A 27,818-nucleotide genomic window follows, 5' to 3' on the forward strand; every position below is an offset into this window, starting at 1 on the left:
AACAGAAGAGTGGGACGGGAGCCAGAGACTTGCAGTACTAAGAGCCTGTCAGTCACAAACACAAGCATCGGCACATCTGCCAAACACGCACAGTCCAAACGCTCAATAAATGATAGTAAAAACAATTCGCAACTGACTCACAGTTTACATGCACTCCACCAGCGTGATTACTGCCAAAAACACCAGGGGAAATACCACGATGAATCACATGAGCAAATGGAATTGAACTGTTTCCATGCTTTTTGCTGGTTGTTTTGTCATTTTGAAGCCTAAAATTGCTAAACAAAATGTGAAATTCAAATGCAAATAACCCGTTTGTTTGTATAGCTTTGAATGCAAAATGTTTTATCTAGTTTTATGGTGCCGACCTTTTACATTTTTACCCAAAATGCCACCGTTTGGAAACAATGTTCATCAAATTGGCTATTAATCATAGGACTTTTATTCTCTTTTGCACTGATGTTAGCAGGGCCGGAGTGGGACTGCTTTTCAGCCCTGGAATTTCAAGCCTCAGACCTGCTCACCTCAGTTCACGACTGACTATAATAAAATAAGGACATTTCCATTTCAGTTTCTAATTACAATATCACGTCTTTTTTAAGAAAACAGCTACTTTAGAACATCAAATGTTCAACAACTCTAACAGTATTATATGTCTTAACAATAAAAATGAGAAAAAAAAAAAAAAAACATACTTAGACGAGAATCAAACCCCGATCGGCAGCGTCGTAATCTAACGTGCTAACCACTGGACCACAGCAGTTGTAGTTAAAAATCAATAATTTGCAGGCTACTTATATATAAACAGAGCAGAGCTACGGTAAAATGATGAATAAGAAGACTGGTCAAATAAATAAATTAATTTAAAAAGTGTGACTGCTGAGAGCAACAGATTCTGAAGCTAGGGACTACGGCCCTCGCGGCCAAAAAACGGACCGGCCCACCGGGAATTCTCCCGGTCCTCCCGATTAGCCAATCCAGGCCTGGATGTTAGCCAAATTCACAGTTCTGTGACTCACCAGTTCTCTGTCTAGATAAATAGTTTTGCATAATATCAAGCCTAAATAAAAATGTCTTCATTTGGCCTCTTCCTACCATCACAGCACTTCTTCAGAGGTGCAAACAGTGAATTTTCTCAACTTTAACAACTATTATTGCATGCAGAGACTTTTGCTGTAAAAAACAAACATTATAAGAGCATGATTTATAATAACATATTCCTTGTTAATAATTGCAAAGTATTTTTTTTCTGAGTAAATTATTATTTCTTATTTATTTTCAATGATAATCTAGCATTTTTTAACATTATTGTCATTATTTACGCTTTTGAGTTGCATCATGGGTCCTATTCTGAAACTTTGGGCCCTGTCATACACCTGGCGCAATAACGCAATAAGGCACAGGATGTGTTTGGCATGATTTGTTGCTATTTTCAGACCAGCGTAGCAGTTTCTTTCACATTTTGTGCCACATTGTTTAAATAGCAAATCTATTTGCACCACTTTGTGGACTCATGGGTGTGCAGGTCTGAATAGGAGGTGTGTTATGTCGAATTGTTGGTGCGTTTCTATTTTACGGAACAGTAATAGACCGCGCCATTGACCAACTAAAAGCTGGTCTAAAGTTCAGCACATTAGGTCATTAGTTTTGCACCTATGCAGATCTAAACGCGTACACATTCATACACACAGGATTTACAGTAATATACAAACGTCTTTACAAATGAAAAAAAATCAAAGGATTAAAATGTTACAAAAATTATTATTTTCAACATAAATATAAAAACCACTGCATCCATGCGTTCTTCATGTCTGGGGGGCTTTTTTTCAGTTTATTCATGACAAATTTCATTTGTATAATGTTATTGATATTAGCAATATTATTTATTATGTGCATGTTTATATTTGTTTTAATAAAAACAAGATTAGATTTGTCTACCTGTCGGGTTTTAGAGACGTCTGTATTACCATATGGGACATAAGAAGAGGACGTGTGTTTGGATATGACTCAGTTTTTTGACCACACTTTGTTATTATTGTTCATTTATTTGTTTGCTGGGAATTAAAACTGAACTTAGAAATAGTTTTGAAACAAATATTTGCACTTAAGAAACAAAATATGTATGCTAATGGATGTCTTTAGTGGAGTGAGTTTACACCCTTATCCGTGAAATTAAAGGAGTAAAGAGTAAAAATAAAGTAAAGAGAAAGTAAAAAGGCTGAATGGAGGAGACTCATTCTTTATCCTTGTTGCAGTTGGACTGTTTAACTGTTTTCTCGCTAGTGAAGCATACTTTTTTTTCACCTACAAAGTCTACCATATGAATAGCAAATGCGCCATGGTGTGACGCAACTGATTTTTAAAGGGAATGGGAGATGAGACTCTGATTGGTTTAATTCACGTTATGCTCAAAACACAGCCATAACTCATTAAGAGAATAAGCACAACACTGTTAGACCATGCACCGGGATACAGAGTGTATTTTTCCGTCCTTAAAATAGCAAAAGTGGATTTTGACATGCACTTAATGATTGTGCGCCATGCGCTTTAGACTTTGCGCCTAGATTGTTAAAATAGAGCCCAATAACTCTACAGTTTAACAAAGTGTATTTACATTTTTTTGGTATTTTAAAACAGCACATTGCATAAGAATGAACACAAAGAAATAAAGATATTGTCTTTGTCTAACTTATAAAATATTGTATCTAATGCTTTAGTGTTGACTTTTCAACATGATCATATAGTAAATTGTCTTTTAATTAGGAATTATAAAAAAATCTCCTTGATTTCAATGGCAAAAAACTGTAAAAATGCTACAATCAAAATCTGTAACCAGGTTAACAGTAAGTTTTCTTGACATATACGTGTAATACAGTATACAATAGATGCAATTTCACTTTCCCAGAATTCCCTGCATGATATCACTTTTTATGCTTTATTATTGACTTTTTTTATTGACATTATGTGTGTGTAGTGCAAACGGCATTTGTATGAGACTCATCGTTTCAGAAAGGCCTGAATAGTATCTACCACAAATACTTTAAATAAACTTACTAGTATTTTGGACGGGGCGACGTGGTGGCGCAGTAGGTAGTGCTGTCACCTAACATCAAGAAGGTCGCTGATTTGAGCCTCGGCTGGGTCAGTTGGCGTTTCTGTATGGAGTTTGCATGTTCTCCCCGTGTTTGCGTGGGTTTCCTCCGGGTGATCTGGTTTCGCCCACAGTCCAAAGACATGTGGTACAGGTGAATTGGGTAGACTAAATTGTCCGTAGTGTATGAGTGTGAATGAAAGAGTGTTTGGATGTTTCCCTGGGATGGGTGGCGACTGGAAGGGCATCCGCTGCGTAAAACACATGCTGGATGAGTTGGCGGTTCATTCTGCTGTGGCGACCCCAGATTAATAAAGGGACTAAGCATTTATAAATGAGTATTTTGGACTTAATAATAATAATTCCTTACATTTATATAGCGCTTTTCTGAGCACTCAAAGCGCTTTAAACAATGGGGGGATCTCCTCATCCACCACCAGTGTGCAGCATCCACCTGCATGACACGACGGCAGCCATTTTGCGCCAGACCACACACCACACATCAGCTGATTGGTGGAGAGGAGATTGAATATGGGGATGGTTAGGAGGCCAGTGGGCAGATTTGGCCAGGATGCCAGGGTTAAACCCCTACTTTTTTCGAAGGACATCCTGGGATATTTAACGACCACAGAGAGTCGGGACCTCGGTTTAACGTCTCATCCGAAAGAAAGCGCTCACTGAACAGTATAGCGTCCCCGTCACTATACTGGGGCATTAGAACCCACACAGACCGCAGGTTGGGCGCCCCCTGCTGGCCTTACTAACACCACTTCCGGCAGCAACCTAGCTTTCCCATGTGGTCTCCCATCCAGGTACTGACCAGGCGCAGCCCTGCTTAGCTTCAGTGGGCGACCATGTGAGAGTTGCAGAGAGCTAGCTGCCGACTTGTGACATTTATAAAGCTTCATCCTTGTCTGTCTCTATTACTGACGGCTGTTTATCTGACATAACGCATAAGAAGCAGACTCACACATCAGAGCGGTGGGTGGGGAGAAGCAGCTCTTTTGGATTTAAAGCCACAGGCTATACTAAAACAATTACATAAACACTAAAATGAGCAGATTCTACATTATATAATTATCTTATGAGTATTTAGAGTTGAAATTTTACAGAATTCTGAAGGCACCAAAGTCTCGTAAAAGAGGTCAAATAGATGCCCTTTAAATAATGTTTGTTGTATTGTTTGCAATGAAATACAAGTCAAAGTAAACTACTTGTCAATACTTTCCTTTTTTTATTTGAGTTTCCATACTGTCCAAACTTTTTCTGATTTGGGGTTGTAGTTAAAATATAAATCTGTCAAAATAATGAAATTCCTCTGTAGCTTGGCTCTTTGTGTTGTACTTAATAGTTTATCTATGCTACCAGCAAAATACTCAAGTAAAAACAAGTAGCAGTACAGGCTGTCAGGTAAATATCCCTGCACTATGTTAATAAAAGATCAGCTTACAAGCAACATCCCATATATTTACCATGTTAAAAAAAAAAAGAAGCTGAAACACACTTCAGCAGAATAAGCAGCCGCCCAGGAAGACAACGGCGTACCTAAAAAATAATGAGATCCGGTGAAACTAATGCACTGAAACACTGGCAAACTCCTGAGGAAATGTGTAAAAAAAACAACAACATTTCCTCCAGTTTTTATAGTCAGGATTGAAGCGAGGCCTGAACTCATTCAAATTTGACTTGCATTGCCGACAGCAGTCACCCGCTTTCCCATTTGCCAAGCATTGCAAATCATCCAGCAAAGCCATGTATATTCATGAAAGCGAAATACAAGTCATATCTTCAACCTCGGGGCTACATTACAAACCAGTGAAATAATTACACAAAACAACCAGAAGATACAGCGTATATGGTGATTTATGGTGCGGTGGGGGGCAAATGCGTAGTGGAGGAACAATGCGAAGACACCTATTCATCAAAGTGGTGGCATCCATTTCTTTTAGCCGCCAGGTTCAGCTTTCTGCAGTCTAGTCAGTGAAGAGAGCAATTACGCTGTCCTCTATACATCAGAGACGAGCTGCTGTGATTTATAGAGCAACACTGATCTGCTTCAAACGCCTAACCAATAAAGACATCTCCACCTGAACATGTGACTTTTTCAATTTACAGATTTGCATTTCTATAGAAGGCAGTACAGTCGGGTACAGTAGGGCAGGCTATAAAGAGTTGATGGTTAGATGTAAATAATGTCTTTCGGGCTTGCATTTTTGCATTAAAAAGAAGGAATCCAAATTGAATACCACTTGTTGTACAAAAACTGCATACTTGTGGTGTTTTTCAATGAATTTTTCAAGTGCTGTTTAGTTGAGAGAGGATTTTAAACACATTTTTAAATGTAATAGTTAACTAATTTCTAATAACTTCTTCTTCTGTCGTTGCCACGATGAGAGCACAATATTTTGATATATTAATTTTAATGATACTTTATTAGTATATTTAAAGGCTTAACTGGGTTAATTAGTTAATTAACTAGACAAGTTAGGTTAATTAGGCAAAACAGTGGTTTGTTCTGTATATACATAAAAATCATTCTTAGGTGGCTAATAACACTGATTTTAAAAACCATTTTACATGTACAGGGTTCAACGTTAAGGATTATTTGTACGGGTCCGATTGGACCAGTGGTTCAGATTTTTACTTGCCCTGCCAAAGTTTTCACTGGCCCCACAAAAAATAAAGTGAATTGCTATTTCTTAGCCACATATTTTAAATAATGTCTGTGAATCTAGAATTTAAATATTTCAGAAATATTAAAATATTTAGCAGTAATGTTTAGTAGTATGGAAAATGTCCTGGTATTTTTTTGCAAAACAAAAGGTGACTGACTTAAAAGTGACGGCAAATGATGCAAAACATCACTTCATTTTTTTTCGATGTGTTGAACTCATGTAAACAGATGTTTTCTTTTAGCCTCATAATTTGATGTTACCGTCATGTATCTCTTTGCTGTACTGGTTTTTACCAGGTTATGAAAAAATGAAGAAAAAATAAATAAATAACGTGCTCACAACATCCAATCAGATAAGAGGAAACGAAAAGCAATATGGTGTTTACAACTTTACAGAGAAGGCAGCATTCAAAGATTTAAAAGCACAAATTGTTTCTCACTTCCAAGACTGTATTTGCACGCAATTGACAAACAGTAGCAGGCAAATTGAAATTTAGTGACCCTAATGGGCCAGTATCGATTCTGTCTACTGTCCCGAGCATCTCTCACACTGGCCCCGGGCCATCGGGCAGTCCTTGTTGTTGAGCCTTGATGTATTATTTTAATCAATTTATTCTAGCCAAACTAAAAGAAATAAGACTTTCTCCAGAAGTAAAAACATAACAGGACATTACGAACATGTCCTTGTTCTGTGAAACATCACTTGCAATACATCCTTAAGCTTTATACATGCACTCACCAGAAACTTTATTAGGTACACCTGTTCAACTGCAGGTTAATGCAAATTTCTAATCAGCCAATCACATGGCAGCAACTCAAATCATTTAGACATGTGCACATAGTTGAGACGATCTGCTGCAGATCAAACTGAGCATCAGAATGGGGAAGAAAGGTGATTTAAGTGACTTTGAACATGGCATGGTTGTTGGTGCCAGATGGGTTGGTCTGAGTATTTCAGAAGCTGCTCTACTCCATCTCTAGGGTTTAAAAAGAATGGTCTAAAATGGAGAAAATATCCAGTGAGTGGCAGATCTGTGGGTGCAAATATTTTGTTGATGCCAGAGGTCAGATGAGAATGGCCAGACTGGTTCCAGCTGATAGAAAGGCAACAGTAACTCAAATTACCACTTGTTACAACCGAGGTCTGCAGAAGAGCATCTCTGAACACACAACAAGTCCAACATTGAGGCAGATGGGCTACAGCAGCAGAAGACCACACCGGGTGCCACTCCTGTCAGCTAAAAACAGGAAACTGAGGCTATAATTCACACAGGCTCACCAAAACTGGACAATAGAAGATTGGAAAAACGTTGCCTGGTCTGATGAGTCTTGATTTATGCTGTGACATATATCATATTACATATATAGATATTCCAAATGGTGTTTACAGAGCAAAGAAATTTTCACAGTATGTCTGATAATATTTTTTCTTCTGGAAAAAGTCTTGTTTCTTTTATTTTGGCTAGAATAAAAGCAGTTTTACATTTTTTAAACACCATTTTAGGGACAAAATTATTAGCCCCTTTAAGCTATATTTATTTCTCGATAATCCACAGAACAAACCATCATTATACAATAACTTAATTACCCTAACCTGCCTAGTTAACCTAATTAACGTTAAGCCTTTAAATGTCACTTTAAGCTGTATAGAAGTGTCTTGAAAAATAATAAATAATAAATCTAACTTCAATTGTATATACATATATATATATAATTATTCATTCATTCATTTTCTTGTCGGCTTAGTCCCTTTATTAATCAGGAGTCGCCACAGTGGAATGAACCGCCAACTTATCCACCAAGTTTTTACATAGCGGATGCCGCAACCCATCTCTGGGAAACATCCACACATACACACACACACTCATACACTATGGACAATGTAGCCTACCCAATTCACCTGTACCACATGTCTTTGGACTGTGGGGGAAACCAGATCACCCGGCGGAAACCCAAGCGAACGCAGGGAGAACATGCAAACTCCACACAGAAATGCCAACTGAGCCGAGGATGGAACCAGCGACCTTCTTGCTGTGAGGCGAACGTGCTACCCACTGCGCCTAGATATAATTATTTTTTTCCTTATAAGGAGCTAAGCCCCCCTAAAATGAAAATCCTAAAATCGCCCCTGCTACTATCACAAATCTACTGTGTAAACCTGAGCATGTCCATCCAGCACACGTTCACACACACCAGCAATTAAACATGAACGCAGTGCGTGAACATATTTGTGTGAACGGCCCCTTAGGATGTGATGTCTGATGCACACAAAAACACATATTACCAAAAACATACAGCGAGAGATGCTTAAATAATGCATGAAACCAGCACAGAGCATCAAACACGCACAGAAACACATCCACACGTGCTGTTTTCTCCCATTTGGCCTGGGATCATCATCTTCTTTCCATTTGAAAGGCTCCGTTTATCCTGCCTGCCATTTAATGATGCATGAAGGTCCCTGCAACAACAACAAAAAAAACGATGCCTTCTCTCCTCTTAAGGACGTCTCTTTCCCACCAGATTTCTAATTAAAGCTGGCCTTGATAAGACCTCTCTGCGTGACGCCAGACTTTGTGTTTTCAAACGATAACACATAATTGAATGATTACTGGTAGACAACTCAGACAAACACTTTTCCCTGCAATCGCGCAGATGCGAGCTGAAGGAGATAAAGGCAAAACGGCTGACAAGGCACAGTGTGACGCCCAGGCTTCAGGCGCTCTTAATGTACTTCTCTCTTAAAAAGAAATACAACTTTAAAATCACATCGCCGAGCTCAGAGCAGTTTCCACTGTCAAAACCGCAATTAAATGTGAAATGAGGAAAGCAGGAAAGCAACTGGGATCCCTGAAGCATTCATTCCAGCATGTGTTGCTAGCATGTAAGTAGTTTTTAATCTCTACAAACGTGTTTCCCGAAAGCATCGTTATCTAAGTATCGGACAGCTCACATGCAACTTTAATGTATTGGTCTACTTGCTTTTAGTTTAATCAAGGACACCAAGTCAAACATATTAATTCCTTTTGATTATTGTACACTATATTCAAGGATAAACGTGCTGGCAGAAATTCCAATGTTGTTTTTTTTCTATTTAATCTTTTAATAAATTAATTATTGAGTCAGAGTGTAGTAAAAAACAACTTGCAAGTGACTTTGGTAATTATTATGGTTAAAGAATATCTTTGAATTATTCATGTTTTTATTTCTTTTTTTCTTCGCTTATTTCTTCTTTTGAATTGCATTATGGGACCTTGATCTTTCTTTTAACAACTTTTAACCTTGAAAAGTAACCTTGAAAATTATTTTCCCTTTTTAATCGTTTAAAGTAGAGAACTGCGCGGGACTAAATTTTGAATCCCGCTCCCGCCCGTACCTGACAGGTTTTAGCCCGAACCCGACTGCTCCCGATTATATTCAGCATTTGTTGTCTATATATATTAGGGGTGTAACGATACACTCAGCTCACGATACGATGTGTATCACGATATAATGTTCACGATTCGATATGTATCACGATATTTGGAATAAAAATTGAAAATTAAACTGAAATGCAAATTTTACCAAGTAAACTATTTTTTATGTATTTCTTGTTAAACTGAACCCTCTTTAAGAAAATAAATTAAACAGGCCTGTCTCTGGAAAATAAAACAATTTAAAAACGTCTTAAAAATATTATTGAAATGACAGAGACAAAATTAAGGAACAATTTAAGTAAAGGTGCAAAAAAATAAGCTTTCTATTCAATTGAATTTAACAGTAAGAGCTTAAGGCTTTGCTTTTTTAAGACTTGCGTTTTTTGTGTGTGCAAAAAAAAAACCCCACATTTACAGGTATTTAATTCATATTTAATTAAATTCATTTAGAGATATCTCTAATTACAATTGTGACTATTCACAACTCATTTAGAGATATCTGCTAATATTTTTCAATGGAAGTCAATGGAGGAATATGACTAGTCATAATATATTTGCAGATATCTCCAATCTGATTTCGTACTAGTACAATTGTAATTGCAGATATCTCTAATTGTCATTCTGACTAGTCGAATTATAATTATGACTAGTCAAAATATAATTAGAGATATCTCAAAATATATTTAAGGATAGTCACAACAAAGGTTTAAATGCTCAAATGGCTTGCCATACGCGCGCGTCTATCAGTCCGCCCTCTGTTGTAACAGCTCACGGTCAGCTCACGTCATGTGTGATTTTGCGGCGGGAACATTATATGAAGACAGAATGATATTTTAGGGTGAATTGTACCTTATAAATACAGTATGTGACTCTTTCAACACCATTAGGAGGTATCTCTGTCGCTGTGCAAAGTATGTAAATCACTGTGAAGACTTTAAAACTTAGGATGTTTGACCCAGTATGCGTGTCAAAAAGCGGACAAGTCTAAAGCAATGACTGTACAACCGAAATGTTGCCAGACGTCTGATTTTGAGAGGATGGGCCATCCTCTATTTCAGCTCCACTCATCTTGGTCTGCTAACATTACTGCTGCTGCAATCTGAACTCACGTGTGACAGCAGGTGGAACGTAGCTCACGTGCAAACAGCTCAACTAATAAGAGAAAACGGACGTCATATCGTAATCAAATCGTCATAACGCCACGATGCATATTGTGACATTTTTGCATCGCAATAAATCGTACAACGATAAATCGTTACACCCCTAATATATATATATATATATATATATATATATATATATATATATATATATATATATATATATATATATATATATAATCAAAGGACATAGTGCCATAGTTGAAGAATTACCCATAAACAGCTTCTAATGGTTATAATTGATACATTGTATTTTTTTAGAACCACACTTGATAAAAACACTTTGATCGACATTCTCCCTTTGTACGTGTCATCAGGTTTTGCAGTTGGCACATAATGTGTATACGGCTTATTATTCCACATTATCCACTCTAGTCTACTGTAATATAACAACATATAGTATTATACATAGAAAATACAACATTATAGGTTTTAATAATACTCATGTAACGTAATTACGAATACAGTATGCAATTGAGGTAAAGTTGGATTTATATTCGCACATTCGTTTATTTTAAGGGCCCCTATCTTGTTCACAACATTAATTCGGTCTGAAACCACATGTAAATACGACTTGAAAACAACATTAGCACTATTCAATTGACTGTAACGTTAAATAGTGTTTTACTTTAATAGTAATTGGCTGCTAATATGATTTTAACTATTTAATAATTGCAAATAATACTTTTCTGAAATTAAATTACTACCTCTCAGTACTGTAATTATTGTCATTCTTATATGATAATTGTTTGTTATTTATGTGGGCCTACGCTATTTTATTTATTCATTTGATTTGTATTGTGATGAATTATGTTTACACTTTAATCATAAAGAAACTAATGCCTTGTTGAACATAATAATTTGTGTCTGATTTATTTGCTCTTCCCCTATTCTTTGAACATCAATTGGATAATCTGTTCTTTAAGGTGGTATAGAACGTATGGTAATCAGTGCATTCATACATGCTTCAATACACAAACAATATTTAGTAGAGGCTAAATGTTTCAAAATGCATACAAACGCTTGTGAGCTTTCCTTCTGTGTGTTTAAGATGAAGAGAAATGACTGACGATATTAGCAAATGTTTGGCCTTCTTTTGGTCTGACAGCTCCCATAACAAAGCACTTCAGCTCTACTTAACAGGCCATTCACGTGCTGCTTTGGGAAACAGGTGCTGGCTCCGTCACAGAATAATGTGATCGGCCTCATAAGATCTTAGAAGCGTGTTTTGTAATGTTATCAAGACACCCGACCAAAGGCAGAAAAAAGCACAAGAATCATGTAGGAGTGAAGCCTGTCACCAGCTATTCCCATGGTAGTCATTATAGGTAATGGGTGGCATTATTTCTCAGGCAGAACCGACCTGTCTGAACAGGGAGCAGACCGCAGTTCATCTCAAAGTCATAAAAGTCACTCTCCATGTGCTGTAAAAATTCTGATGACATGAGCCTTTTTTTTTTTTTTTGCTCGTGAAGTGCACGGTCTGTCATGCAGAACAGAGAAATCAGACATTTGAGTTAGTGAAGGAGTGATAGAACAACGTACAGTGCTCAGCATATATGAGTACACCCCTCACAAATCCATCATTTAAATGAATAGTTTCTAAAGGAAGCTTTACAATATTATATTTGTGCATGTGCATTAGATTAGTCAGCACTAAAGCCAAATCTGGAGTCATCTAAATAAACAATGTATGATAACGGTCCAAAGATAGTACAACCAAATATATATCGTACAAAAAAATATTAAATAAAAAATGTGAAGACAGTAAAGATGTAGAAAATTTAATTGAAATTTTCATTCATTCATTCATTTTCTTGTCGGCTTAGTCCCTTTATTAATCTGGGGTCACCACAGCGGAATGAACCACCAACTTATCCAGCAAGTTTTTACGCAGCGGATGCCCTTCCGGCCACAACCCATCTCTGGGAAACATCCACACATACATACACACACTAATACACTATGGACAATTTAGCCTACCCAATTCACCTGTACTGCATGTCTTTGGACTGTGGGGGAAACCGGAGCACCCGGAGGAAACCCACGCGAACGCAGGGAGAACATGCAAACTCCACACAGAAACCCCAACTGAGCTGAGGTTCGAACCAGCAACCCAGCGACCTTCTTGCTGTGAGGCGACAGCACTACCTACTGCGCCACTGCCTCACCTAATTGAAATTTTGTAGTTTGTAATTTTTCCCCAATATATCCATGAATTTAAATGTATTGTCTTTGTATTTCTAAAGATGTTCTGTGACTAAAATATTATTTTAACCCTCTGAAGCCTGAGGTGTTTTTCGGGCCCCTGAGATGTTTTGACATTTGTGCTTATTTCAGAATATTATAACATAGTACTGACCAACATTTGTTTTTTGTATTTAGCACAAACTGTGCTACAATAATAGGTGAGAAATATTGATCTACAGTTGAAACCAGAAGTTTACATACACTGTATAAAAAGGCACGTAACCATTAAAAAAAAAAGTCGAATGTTAATGTGAATACACTTTTTCTCTTTTAGGTAAGTCTAGTTAGGTAGGTTGTTGGTGCCAGACAGTCTGGCCTCAGTACTTCAGAAACTGCTGATCTACTCAGATTAGTTAAATTTTTTTTATGCACAACCATCTCTAGAGCTTACAAAGAATGGCCAGAAAAAGAGAAAATATCCAGTGAGCTGAAGTTCTGTAGGTGCAAATGTATTGTTGATGCCAGAGGTCAGAGGAGAATGGCCAGACTGGTTTAAGTTGACAGAAAGGCAACTGTAATACAAATAACCACTCATTACAACTGAGGTATGCAGAAGAGCATCTCTGAACACACAACATGTCCAACCTTGAGGCTGATGAGCTAAAGCAGCAGAAGACCACACTGGGTGCCACTCCTGTCAGCTAAGAACAGGAAACTGAGGCTACAATTTGCACAGGCTCACTCTAATTTAACAATAGAAGATTGGAAAAGCGTTTCCTGGACTGATGAGTCTCGATTTCTGCTGCGACATTCACATGGTAGGGTCAGAATTTGGCATCAACAACATGAAAGCATGAATTCATCCTGCCTTGTATCAAAGGTTCAGGCTGGTGGTGGTGGTGTAATGGTGTGTGAGATATTTTCTTGGCACACTTTGTGCTCATTAGTACCAATTGAGCATCATGTCAATGCCACAGCCTACCTGAGTGTTGTTGCTGACCATGTCCTTTCCTTTATGACTACAATGTACCCATCTTCTGATGCATGGCTACTTCCAGCAGGATATGTCAAAGCGCGAATCATCATAGATGCTTTTCTTGTACAGCCTCCACAGTCACGAGATCTCAATCTAACAGAGCCCCTTTGGGATGTGGTGGAAAAGGAGATTCACATAGTGGATGGCGCTGGAACTACATAGGACATAAATGATTCATGACGGGTGAATGATGTCTGGCTTTGCATTGTTGACAAATTGGTCAAATTTTGCTTTAATGTACAATTCTTGCAATCAACAAACCTTTAACTAAATCGTTTTTATCTCAATAAACTACTAATTTCCTGCTAATTAATAGTTAGTAAGGTAGTGGTTGGGGTTAGGTATTGGGTAGTATTAGGGATATAAAATAAGATCACACTTTATAAGTGCTAAGTTGGGGATAAAATACATCCAGGAGGTTGCTATCGCAGAATAAAGCCTGACAAGCTTGTAGGCAGCCCGATATAAAGTGAAGCACTGTTGTATAAGACTTAAAGAACTTATTTTGCAAAAACAACATGGCTATGTGACAAAACATTAAAATTAGACGTAAAACATTGTCCTGAGCCATAATAGATTATTAATTCTTTAATTAAACGCAAAGCTGACAAAACAAAAACAGCTGATGGAGTATACACGAACGTGCACATTATTCAGTCACAAGATGGCAACAAACAAACAAAAAAGCTGACAGAAACTAAACTGGCTGAATGGAGAACAGACTACTGGACATATTATTCATGCACAAGACGGCGCCAAACAGTAATAATATGTCAAAAGTGACTTTTTGCATAAAACTCGCAAAATAATCTCATGTCAAAGTGAAAACAAGATTATTATGCGTACCACATTGGCTGGTTATTAGCTTGTTTTAAGGAAAAACTCACTTCATTTTGACTCATTATTTTTGAAAATAAAACAATAGTTGGTCTCACTTTATATTATGTGTCCTTAACTACTATGTGCTTTCCTCAAAAAATTAAATACAATATACGTACTGCGTTCATAATGTATTTGAGAACACTTGTGGTGCTCTTGAGTTGGCATACGGGTAGGACATGTTTGGTGGTATGGGTAGGTTTAAGGGTGGGTTAAAGGTGTGAGGAATGATCAACAGTGGATTTACAAATGTAACTACAGAAATTAATTACAGATGTACTTACATACAAGTATTTAATCAAGCATGAGTACAATGCAAAACATGTATTTACACAATAAGTACATTAATTAATTATTAATTTTGATATTAATATATCTAGCATATATTATATAGATACTAACATATTAGTTAGGGCCACTTAATATAAAGTAAAACCAAGGCTTAATATTAACACCCGCCAACCTGCCAAATGCGGATAGACTTCAGCTTTGGCGGGTTAGACGGTCACTCCCACTAGCCACTTTGGCTGGTTGAAAATAATTTTTAAATTGTGGTTTACTTAAAAGCAGGGTTCGACAATAAGAATGACCCAATATGCGTGCAAATGTGATCTTAGAATCGAGAAACAGCACCACTAACAAAAAGAATTGCGTTCGCGCGAGCAGAAGAAAGCAAATGAATTCTGAATGAGAGCATGGTCACTCGCTAACAGCTAATGTGATGCGCGCGACTGTTTAAAGCGAGTGTGCGCTCCTGTTTCCTTGCTTGAAGCAACAGTGCCTGGAACGCAACTGTGATCGGTTCTTAAAGGGATGCTAATGCAACAACATTGCTTTTTTTTTTACAACAACATTGCTTTAATATGAGATTAAGTCTCCATGTATGTGTTGGTGATCTGAGAGACCTTGGCGAGGACAAATTACTGTGTATATTTTAATACATGAGAATAATTATTTTTAAAAGTCAATTGTTATTCTTTTGTTTTGTTCAAAGTAATGTTTTGTTAAATAAAAAGTATAGTGTACAGCTATATTTAGCTTGTTTTGACCCATTGAAAAATTTGTGGCTAGAAATAATTATTATTTGGAGTGGTCAGAGAAAAAATTGGTAAATCCTTAATTTTGAGTTCTGAAAAGTCATGTGAAATAAAAACTAATTGCAGTATAACACTATGAAACCATGACCCATTTGCTCATACATGGCAATCAAAACGTGAAATGAATGAGGAGGCATGTCGACAAAACACAAAATCTAAATCAAGTTATTTTAGCATGTCAAAGTCATATTCATGCATATAAAAATATTTTCCCAACAACAAAATTGTGGCTAGTGAAAATGCAGAGTGGCTAGTAACGTTGGAAAACTAAAAAGTTAATGTCATGCCCTGAGTAAGATCCAATATTTTTTTGCTTGTCTAGAAAATCCTTCTTGATTTTAGAATGTTTAGATATTTAGACAAGTGACATGACAAAAACTATACCTAAGAAAACCTTTTTTTTGGCAGTGAAATGATTATTTATATTTGATCATATATATATATATATATATATATATATATATATATATATATATATATATATATATATATATATATATATATATATATATATAAATATATATATATATGAAATAAGCGAATAGCTTCCTAACTGCTGTAATCTTCTCTTGCACTTTTACTGTTCATGGCTTCACAGGCTCTGAGCACAAATCACTTTGGATTGTATTTGTATTAAAGCTTGGAGAACGGAGATCACAACCTTGATTTGACTTCCTCTTCCTATCTCTATGTAAAACACATCGTGCGTCATCTGCAGCAAAACAGCAATTTTTCTACAGCGCGTCGAGAGCAGTCAACACGGCCTGTAGCCTTGAGCACTGACTTGCAGACATGTCTTATTATATTCAAATCTGAATATCCGGCTCAAAATGCATCCGTTTTAGCACAAACCTTCCTGTTATCGATGAGCAAACAGCAGACCGACTCATGAACTGAATATCTGAAATCCTTCTCTCTGTCCTGGCTTCAGACTAATGACCTTCTGTTGCATTTCTACAAATGAATAATCTTGTTATTATTGGATAGGCACTTTAAATGTTAATCTAATCTTGTTCATCAGAGTAGGTACAAGAAATGTCGGCTTATCTCATTCCTGTGCCATTTCTTCTTCATTTTCAGCTTTATGAACAAGATTACTAATTTAAGAAGGCCCGTGTTGAACTCAGACTAAGACTTTATTTCAAGAAAATGCTGTTCTAGGCTTTCTATTCCAAATTGTATGTGCAATTTAACGTTACTTGACATTTCTTTGTATTGCCCTTTCATTAGTTTTCTTTTTGGCTTAGTCCCTTTATTAATTAGGGGTCGCCACAGCGGAATGAACTGCCAAATTATCCAGCATATGTTTTACGCAGCGGATGCCCTACCAGCCACAACCCAACACTGGGAAACACCCATACACTTACATTCACACAAATACACTATGGCCAATTTAGCTTACCCAATTCACCTAAAGCGCATGTCTTTGGACAGTGGGGGAAACCGGAGCACCCGGAGGAAATCCACAACAACATGGGGAGAACATGCAAACTCCACTTTATTAAATTAATAATATTACTTTATTATTATATTTAAACTGAAAAAATAAAAACTGCTATTATTCTAGCCAAAATAAAACAAATAGGACTTTCTCCAAAAAAAAAAAAATATTACAGGAAATACTGTGAAAACTTCTTTGCTCTGTTAAACATCATTTGGGAAATATTTAAAAAAGAAAACAAAAACTCAAAGGAGTAAATTCTATTTTGGGTCTTAAAAAAGTGCATTATAAATAAAATTTATTATTATTATTATTATTATTATTATTATTATTATTATTATTATTATTATTATTATTATTATCTCCTGACTTCCATGTGCAGCCAAGCTGCCATTGTAGATGGTGTATTCTGGAAAATGTTCTTACCCTTTGGTTTCAAGTGTGGTCCTGAAACAAATCTCAGTTTTAAGGGATATCTAGCCCTTCCTCTTAGCTCTACGCCTTTGGCACACCCCTAACCTTCACGTGGGTAAGGGGTAAGTGGAAGGGCTAAGGGGTAAAATTGGGATTGGGCCTTAATGTACAAAACTCAGACTTAAACACTAACATTAACACACACTCATCATCTACATATTCCAGCTTCTGCGACTCCGCTAAATTAGGCTTTGTGAGCAGCAGGCAAGAAAGAAAGAAAGAAAAAAAATCAATCAGACGATTAAATGCATCTACATTAAGCAGAATGAAAAGTTTTGATGGATTGCAGCAGAGCGGGGAAGCCAAATAAGCTCATAAAATGTGCATTAATGTTACATTATTCCATACAGTGGGGATTTGTTATGAACGCAGTGCTGGTTTGCTGAGCTTCCTAATTAACATTAACACGCTCTTAACACATGATTTATGCCAGATCGATTGTGTTTTTTAAAAGCAGCATCATAATGTAAAAATAGGTCTTTACTTACATAATATCATTGGTATTAATGATTATTATCATTTATTTCAAACATGTTAAAAAGAAAATAAATAAATAAATATATATATATATATATATATATATATATATATATATATATATATATATATATATATAAATAAATAAATATATATATATATATATATATATATATATATATATATATATATATATATATATATATATATATATATATATTAGTGCTGTAAATCGATTAAAAAAATTAACTAATTAATCACACCTTTTTTAAAAAATTAATCGCGATTAATCACATTTAAAATACTGAAACTTGTAATTTTGGCTATTTAAATGTAAAATAAATGTAAACGCAAGACAAAAACGATTTAAATTCAAAATATAATTGTTTAATAGAATTTTTGTTTAACTTGTAACACAGATTTCTTCATTGTAAACAACATACCCACAATAAACCATCAAGATCCTGGCTTGACAGCCGTATTTATTACAGAAATTAAAACACAGGCATGTTAATGACATTTGAATTTCAAAACAATCAATGCCAATAAAGAAAACATTGATTTCCATGTTGGATTCTGAGTGGACTGCAAAAAAATGCCAAAATACAAGAATTGCAGATATGGAAAATGAAAAATTACAATAATAAACTATAGAATACAAACTGTTGCACTCATTGTAAAGTTTTATTGCTGTGAGTTGAGAACATTAATTATAGAGTAGAAACAATTTTGCTTAATCCTCCTTTACATTCATCTAGTTGCTAAGACTAGGAGTATCCCGCAAGTGCACAGAGACTCCCAAATGCCCGCAAATGAATGATAATTTCTTGCAAACCGGTCGTTAAATACATTGCACACCCCTCTCGCCCCTACTCAGATACGTCACTCACTCCACCCCTGACACAGACACACACACACACACACACACACACACACACAACGCGCTGCAGACGTTTTGGCCCCAACGGCCTTCCATACTGGAGCGACTCCCCTCAGATTCAACACGCATGATCACGTTCATCAAATTTGCTTAAACTAAGCGTCCTAAAGTATTACTGTATTTCACAAGGATTCTGACACAACAACGCGAAGCATACGCTTTCGTTGCGTTTAATGAGGAAAGACGCTAAACTTGGAGGGCTCATGCTGAAAGGCAGAGTAATGCCCTGTCTTTGACAGCTCGCGATTTCACCAGAGACTTTCTGAGTCCATTTACATATGACACCAATACTCCGATTTTATGATTAAGATTATACTCCTATTAAAATTCTACCGTAGGCTAAGCAGTGATTTTATTACCTTAAAGGAACACCGAGTCACGAAATGCGGAGGATTTTCTTTCTGTTCGCCATGCGGTATCAACTTACAACAGAAGTCGAAAGTTAAAAATAAAACACCCGAAATTGCATGAAACTTTGGAGAGCCTGGTGATGCGACTAATTGTTTTTAACTAAAACTTGCCTTCAAAAAGTGCTTTCTTGGTCTTATCCACATTTATTGCATGTTGAACACACGTCCATCACAACAGGAAGTAAAAAAAACCTGCAACTGCGTTAATTGCGTTAATTTTTTTTTAAATTAATTGCATGCGTTAACGCGTTAATTTTGACAGCGCTAATATATATATATATATATATATATATATATATATATATATATATATATATATATATATATATATATATACATACATACATACATATATGTGATGTGATATATATGTATATATATATTTTTTTCTTTTAAATATGTTTAAAATTTTTAATATGACTATATTATTTGAAATTTACCTTTTATTTTATTACAGTTTAATTTTATTTTACTAAAAAAAATAACAATAACAATAATATTAATAATTATTATTATATTGCAAAATAAAACATATTAAAAAACCTATTATTGCAATTAGGTATTTTTCACTCAAAGTATTTTAACATAAATAGTAATAATATACGTAAAACTCAGGTAAATATTAAAACAGAAAAAAATCTTAACATAAATACAGTACATCGTTCTCTGTTGTTACTATTTTAGAAATCTTTTTCTTTCTGTGAATATCTAAACATGCAAGAGTATTGTGATAATGTTTGATGTTAGATATTATTTATGATTTAAACAAAATCACATATGATATTAACAGAGCACACGTCATAATCCAATATATATATATATATATATATATATATATATATATATATATATATATATATATATATATATATATATATATATATATATTTTTTTTTTTATTAATTAATTTATTTATTTTTTCACACAGGGAAACAGACAACCATTTAAAGGAGCAAGTTTGACACCCAGTGGTTGAACTAGGTATTGCACACCTGGTTCGAAACAAACACAAGCACAGGTTGCCAGATTGACTACAACAACAGCAGTGTGCCTGTTTGTCGAGTCTTAAAGCTGATTTAAACCTTGAAAAAAAAAAAAAAAAAAAAAAACAACGGCACGCAATAGAAGGAATATTTTCCATATTAAAATGAGCTTTTATTTTAACCAACACATCAAATGTATATCTTAGAAACGGATTCTGTTTCTGAAAAACAGAAAACTGACAATGATCACCTCAGGTACACCTCATCTGCTTTTTCAGTGATATTTGCTAATGATGTGTGTTTGAATGTCAATTTACATGACATTTATTGCCATATATTGAAAGCAGCAGCAGATTACCTCAGATCCTGAAAATAAAATAGGCCGTTTGTAATTGAACTTTAGAGCTGTGATTCAGTGCAAGCCAACACATATCAGTGATTCAGCATCTACATTTAATAATGTTAAAGAGGTTTAATATGTAGTAATTAGATTGTAAACCTTATCATTTTGTTACAGAGCAGTGAGTGCACTATTCAGTGCTTCTGAATGGCTGCATTTTAATTTCTGTTGTGTTTCGTTTGGTGCAAAAAGACAAATTGCTTATCCCTACAAATCTCCTCACAAAGTATTTTTGTTAGGACACGGGGTTTCAATGTAACCTGCCCACCTAATGTTTATGTTCGTAATATTTATATTTTTTTGCTAATTAATGACCACCTCATGTGGAAATCTGAATCTTTCAGAGTCTGCTACTGTTCACCGGAAGTTCCATTTCAGCATTTCAGATGCGTACTTTAAAAGCCTTTCTGGCTAAATGAATGAAATACCTGGAGTGCTGAAATATAATTGGCTAAACTGGGACTGGCCAGGTTAAATGACAAAAACAAACACATCTTGTGGGTGGGGCTATGCATTTTGAATTACGGCTATGATGTTTGCAAACATATTATGGTATTTTTATGCTTAAGAAGAGTCAAAAACTTACATACAGCACCTTTAAAAGGTGCCATGAAATCAAAATGTACAATTATGATTTACTTTTTTTAATTAATGTGTCCTTCTAACCTTTAATCACTCCCCTCCCTTTAAAAAAAAAAATCTCTTGTCTGATTGGTTTTTCCTGGTGCAAGGAGCAGGATTAACCTTTCACTCACCTGAGTTCAACCAATCACAACCCAGAAACATTTCAATCAAAACCAATCCTACAGATCCACATTAGAGTTCTTGCTCATGCTTTCACTTAGTTAAAAGGCACAAGAAACAACATCTGCTGCAAAACGTAAAGTATAATCCAACAAAATGAACGTATTATAATTTTTTTCCCACCAAAGCTATGAGAACTGGCAGAATTTATTAAGTGTAGAGCATGAAGTGAAGTGCTCAGAGACCATTAAAGATGAAACTTCAACCAATTGCTGAAGATATAAATTAGTCAGACACGCAGGAGCACCCAAACCCAAATAGGACCATATGTTTACCTGAGGGTTCTGTCACGCTGCGCCAATTACTTCTGAGCACCTGGCAACCCACATCATTCTTCAGCAGGTCACATGAGGGTGAGCAGAATCATCTGAGCCTCTTCACTGCAGATTCACTGTAGCAAAAAACACAACAGAAAGCAGTGTCAGGTCGCTCATGCTTGCTGTTAATGCTCATTGGTGGAAGATTTGTACTGAGGTCTGCTCCTTTTGGCTGATGCAAGTCTTTAAAGGGATAGTTCACCCAGAAATGAAAATCCTGTCATCATTTATTCATGCCTCACTTGTTTTAAACCTTTAGGAGTTTTTTTAGGCTAAAAATATTGACCTTAAAAAATATTTTTAAAATGTAAAAACCCATTTTATTCCATCCAAACTACTTTCTTCAGAAGAAAAAAAATCAACCCAAGCTCATTCTGAAAACGTTGTCCCGCGGACATTTCTGGAGACAACGGAATACGTCCCGGCAGGTACGTATGGCTGCATTTTTTTTTCAAGCGAATGCTACGGGGCGGTGTGAGGCTGTTCCCTTTCGCGCTTGCCGGCCGACCGCTTACCTCCTTGTGGAGGGCTTCCCCGCTGCAACCCGTTTGTCCACTCCGCTCACCGTGTACGTCGGCAGGCTTGAGATGCAGAGAGGAGTTGACCACGGCGATCGATTTCGAATCCGGGGAAGAGCGGTTCCAGCAATCAGGTAAGACAAAAACAGAATCCCAAAAATGAGAAGTGAAAACGCGGTGAAATCCGAAAACACGGTAGAAAAAAAAAATCAGGGCTTTTCTTTTTTTGGACGGCTTTTGTAAACTGTTGCCAGGGTTTAGGGAAGCGAGCGGGCGGGCGGGTCAATCTGTAAAATTGATTGGGTTCAGGGAAGGAGGAGGGCGGGTCAGCCGAATGGCGATCGCGCAGTCAATCATCCGGTCAGTCGGACATCGGCCTCTGGTGGGTTCACGCGAGAACAGCACGGGCACGAAGTGCACTCGCGAGAGGCGTTTGAGATTCGAAAAAGCGCACAACATCGGCCTCTCGCGGATTCACAAAAACAAAAACTGCAGCCGTACGTACCCGCCGGGACGTATTCCGCGGACTCCAGAAACGTCCGCGGGACTACGTTTCCACAATGAGCCTGGGTTGGAAAAAATAGTATAGGATATAGTGTGAAATTGTCCTTACTCTATTAAACATCACTTAAAAACATATTTTTAAAAAATAATTACAATTTCACAAAGTATTAATGATTTTGTCTCTTTATTCCTATACAAAGAATTAAAGAGATAGTTCTCCCAAAAATGTCAATTATGTCATCATTTAATCACCCTTTACTTGTTTCAAACCTTTAAGTTTCTTTCTTCTGTTGAACAAAAGAGAAGATATTTTGAAAAATGCAGAAAACCGGTAACCATTGACTTCCATAGTATTTGTTGTTCCTACTATGGAAGTCAACATTGCAGTTTTTCAACTTTTTTTCAAAACATCTTCTTTAGTGTTCAAGAAAAGAAACTCAAAAGTTTGAAACAAGTAAAGGGTGAGTAAATAGTAAGTCAATTTCACTTTCAGACATTAAAAATATAATGTTATAACGTTTATATGTTATTAAATATGTTATTATTATTATGCTTATTTCAATATTTTTATTGCGTTTTTTCCAGATAATATGCAAACTTATAAATATAAAAAATAAAAGTCCTGTCAGCAGAGATGACATCCAATATATAACAAAAACAAGAAAACTGTACAACTTAAATCAAACCTAAACATTTCTACCCCTTTTCTAAGCACCATCTCCCACCACTCCCTATTTCCTGAGGTCTTCAATAAGAATGCAAAGATGAATCAAGACACACATAAATAATAAACCAAGTGAAAAAAAATAATAAATGAATGAATAAACAAACAAGCAAACAAACAAACAAACAAACATAAACAAACAAACATAAACAAACAAACAAACAAACAAACAAACAAACAAATAAAAAAATAATAAATAAATAAATAAATAAATAAATAAATAAATACATAAATAAATAAATAAATATGGAAGTAGAAAATGTAAAGTAAATTCTAAAAGTCTCTCTTTCTCCCTTTTGAAATTCTAATCAGCAGGTCCTAAAATGTTAAGGTTCTCAATCACAGACAGTATGGGACTCCATGTTTTGTTAAAGGAGTTCAGTGATCCTTTAAAACAATGTCTCAGTTTCTCAAGATAGATGCAACGTAGAACCTCTCTAATCCAGTGTTCTGAGGATGGAGGGGACAGGAATAGGAATAGGAACGCAACGTATCATAAATGTTGTACAGCAGTCTTAACAAAGGCATAAGATTCAGTGTCACGACCGCACTGACAATCAGATGTAAGACTATTACTGCATTTTTCAAGATAAAGACCAAATCACAACAAAACACAACAGGACTTCTGAGATCAGCGTCGCATCACACACAGGGCTCGGTGTAGGCGCACATATTGGATTTTACATGAAGAGAAGTCAAAATTGTGTGGCAAAATTGAGCAGCATGATGCAAATCTGAGCCTAAAGCATGTCAGAAATGCAGCAGTAATGACATTGTTATTGAAAACAGCAGAATGCCTCGTCTTTCTGAACACACAAACAGGTACATTTACTGTTGAGGAAGTTTATTTCAGTGCAAAAATTTAGCACATGATATCTGTAATAGTGGTGTTTTGGGTACAATAGCTTATTCTTAGATAACCTTTTAAACAACTAATCACCCTGAATTACTGGGGAAATGTTATTTTATGCTTGAAAAAATAATAATCTAAAAAGAAAAGAAAGTTTCACTAAATTATTTTAATTATTAAATATTAAAATACATAATTTATTGACTGTTATACTTATATATAATTCTATAGTTATAGATCTACTTAAAATAACCACCTGCACTGTTGACTTGACAATGGTTGCAAACATAACAAACTAAAATAACCATGAGGGAATGCTCTGTATAAGTTATTAAAATACTTCAAGTATACTTCATACTACTTAAAATAGCCACCTGCAATGTTGTGGGGATATTTTATGGTTTACTAAATTTTTTTAACGTTATTTTACTATTTTTTAACGTACTAAAATAGGTTAAAATTACTTAATACTTAAAATACTACTTAAACTAACCACCTACAATGATGCCAAAATACAAACCTAAAATGAATGTTTACCTATAACCTAATTCGTTATTTTAAAATGTAATGGAAACTAAAACATTAAGGGGTAAGTAACCTAAAAATAACCACTATGCAACGTTGTGACAACGCGTTGTGTACTTTTTGGAAGCAAAAATAACCTAAAAGAGTCATGAGGGAATGTTCTGTGTAAATTATTGAAATATTTTAAATGTAGGCAGCACGGTGGCGCAGTGGGTAGCACGATCGCCTCGAAGTAGGAAGGTTGCTGGTTCAAGCCCCGGCTGGGTCAGGTGGTGTTTCTGTGTGGAGTTTGCATGTTCTCCCCGTGTTTGCGTAGGTTTCCTCCGGTTTCTCTGGTTTCCCCCACAAGTCCAAAGACATGTGGTATAGGTGAATAGGGTAGGCTAAATTGTCTGTAGTGTACAGTATGTGTGTGAATGAGTGTGTACGGATGTTTCCCAGTGATGGGTTGCAGTTGAATTTCAAATGTACTTAATACTTAAAATACTTAAAAGCTACTTAAAATAACCACCTGCAACGTTGTGGGAATGTTATTTTAGGCTTGCCAAAATAATAACATATGTTGTACAAATTGTACAAATGTTCACCTATAATGTAACTGGTATTTTAAAAATAACCAAATGGGAACCAAAAATAAAACTAATAATTGAGGGGAATGTTATGACCTAAAAATAACCATCCTGCAACGTTGTGTCAGTGGTTCTTACTAAAAAAAAACAACCTAAAATAACCACGAGGGAATGTTCTGCATAAGTTATTAAAATACTTCAAATGTACTTGAAGTAACAGCCTGATCTCATGAGGAAATGTCAGTATTTTACGTTTTGTCAGTTTAGTGGCTAAATAGTACGAAGCTCAGTTGCACGAAAATGTAAGATTTTAAAAAGGAGGCGTGACACCCAACCCCACCCCTGAACCCAAACGTCATTGGGCGTTGAGCAAATCATACTAAATTTCAGGAATTAGATAATTTGATCAGGTGTGTTTAATTAGAGTTGGAACTAGACTGTGCAGGCCTGCGGCCCTCCAGGAATTGAGTTTGACATCCCTGTTCTAAGTTATGAAAACACCTAAAAGCTACTTAATATTGTCAGGGTTGGTGAGGGGAAATGGGGAAAAAGGAGCGAGGACTCAAGTGCAGGAAAAATGGGAATTTATTAAATAATAAAAATAAAATAAAATGCAAAATAAACTACCCCGAGGGGGAAAACATTAACAAAACAAATGCATACACATACAAACAGGACTGGGCAGGCTGGCAAGGATGAGGACTGGAAACACGACAGGACAAGACTTCAAACAACAACATGTGATGACGAACTGGCACAGGACAGCAAATGTGAGGAGTATATAAACTGTAGAAAATTAACACACAAACAGGTGAACACAATTAACTAATAATGGGTTAACAAGGAGGGTGGGACAAGACAATAGACGGGAGAGCGCATGACACAGAGAGACAACACAAGCCATGCGCTCACTTAACAGGACAAGAACATGCAGCCAATGAGAGAACTCATTAACCGCATGTTCATGACAACAAACACAACACTGAAGCACACGACAAAAGCACGTGACCACAATGTTAACACCGAGCCACGTGCTTTGACAAGAGACGCAAGACACGAGCACACGACAGATAAACACCTAACCGTGCGCTCACACATAAGCAACGCGCATGCTTCATCTCAGCGCCAACCAAAACTGAAACCAACTAGACGGAGGCGCCGAAAATAAAGCAGCGCGCTGCTGACAGAACAAACACTAGTACAAGAGCGCGTGCGTCTGAGGGACGCAGAGCGTGTGCGGCCACATCAAGCGGCAGCGCACACACTCTGCGTACACCCACGACGGCGCGCGCACAAACAGAGACAGAAACAGGACCAGACATGAGTAGTGTCAGAGCTCTGCCACCAAAACAAGAATTTACAAGACCAAAGTGGCAGAACCCTGACAAATATAACCACCTGCAAGGTTGTGTAAATGTTATTTTAGGGTTGCCTAAAAATCTAAAAATAATGTTCCCTTAATATAATCTGTGTTTTAAAAATAACCAAATGGGAATCAAAAACCCATTTTACAGGGAATGTTATGATCTGATAATAACCATAAGAAAACTTTTATGTTGTGACGGTGTTACTTTGTGGTTGCAAAATAACCCAAAAATAACCAGGGGCAAATGTTCTTTTTGAACTTAGAACTAATGTCCTACTAAGTTATTAAATTCCTTAAAACTTACTTAAAATAACCACATGTAATTTTGTGGGAAGGCTATTATTGAATCGGCAAAATAATAGTGAAAAGAATATTCTCCTAACATAATCATCAGTTTATTTATTTTTATATTTATTTTTTAATAATCAAAAGGTAACCAAACATAAAGAGAATGTTACATGTTTGCTCTTTTCGTTGCATCTAATTTTTAACCTCATCATGAACCCTCTCATGTTCTGCCAGGCAAATGTTTCCAGTCTCTGGTGTTGTGGGATTAATACACCGCAGACATGCAGGAATGCATTAAAAACAGACATGAGAGAAGCTTCCGTCCATTCGGCTGAACTCAACTAGGGCCCGAAGACTCAACCACACACAGAGCTTTCCAGGACAGCACTAAATCATTCAACGAGTACAAAAAACAAGGACAGTAATCTTCTAGGAGAGGCAGGGAGTGGGTCCAGTATGACGTAAGGGCCCCTTAGCAATTCTGGGTTTTTCAGTAGTGGAAGTCATCATAGCTGGGTAAACTTAGAGCGCAGTAAATGCGAGAGTACAACACATCATTTTTTTTACAACCCTATTTTCTGAAATAATTAAAGAAAAACTCCCCGATAGTGTTATCAAGACTTTCAGAAAAATAAATTTAAAATAGCAAGAGACTAATAATGGCAGACAGAAGAGAGAACAACAT

General features: G+C 36.1%; 1 protein-coding gene across 11 annotated transcripts in view; it reads right to left on the reverse strand.

Annotated features, from left to right (window-relative positions):
- Nucleotides 1-27,818, reverse strand: part of b3galt1b (UDP-Gal:betaGlcNAc beta 1,3-galactosyltransferase, polypeptide 1b) — a 370,122-nt gene that overhangs the window by 29,144 nt on the left and 313,160 nt on the right. For all 11 annotated transcript variants that reach the window (XM_009300444.5, XM_068223680.2, XM_073913219.1 and 8 more), the window contains one exon: nucleotides 21,748-21,863. The gene's annotated coding sequence lies outside the window, so the exon portion shown is untranslated. The remainder of the gene's footprint in view (nucleotides 1-21,747; nucleotides 21,864-27,818) is intronic.

This window comes from Danio rerio, chromosome 9 (assembly GCF_049306965.1).
Source record: "Danio rerio strain Tuebingen ecotype United States chromosome 9, GRCz12tu, whole genome shotgun sequence".
NCBI classification, from domain to species: domain Eukaryota; kingdom Metazoa; phylum Chordata; class Actinopteri; order Cypriniformes; family Danionidae; genus Danio; species Danio rerio.